This window comes from Fukomys damarensis, unplaced genomic scaffold (assembly GCF_012274545.1).
Source record: "Fukomys damarensis isolate Sample0158 unplaced genomic scaffold, DMR_v1.0_HiC HiC_scaffold_23, whole genome shotgun sequence".
Lineage (NCBI taxonomy): Eukaryota > Metazoa > Chordata > Mammalia > Rodentia > Bathyergidae > Fukomys > Fukomys damarensis.
This window is the reverse complement of record NW_022900935.1, coordinates 42137735-42138020: the sequence shown is the minus strand read 5'-3', so window position 1 is coordinate 42138020 and position 286 is coordinate 42137735.

Sequence of the window (286 nt, the reverse complement as noted above, 5' to 3'; positions counted from 1 at the left end):
GCGCAGAAGCGAGCCCCCGCACCTCCCCCGTCCGGCGGTCTCGCGTCCACGAGGTCCCGCCTCCTCTCCCGCGACCGTTGTAACGCCCTGTGGGACTTGAAGTCCCCGTGGCCTCTTTTGTATGCCGTGGCGACGGGTAAGGGACTACAACTACCAGAATTCCCCGCGCAGCCCACGCCACGCCCCTAGCCGCGGGTCTGGCCTCCCCGGACTACACTTCCCGACAGCGCTCGCTGCTCTCCCGCTCTCCCTCCCGAGACACGAGCCGAACTGGGCGTCAGGTCGG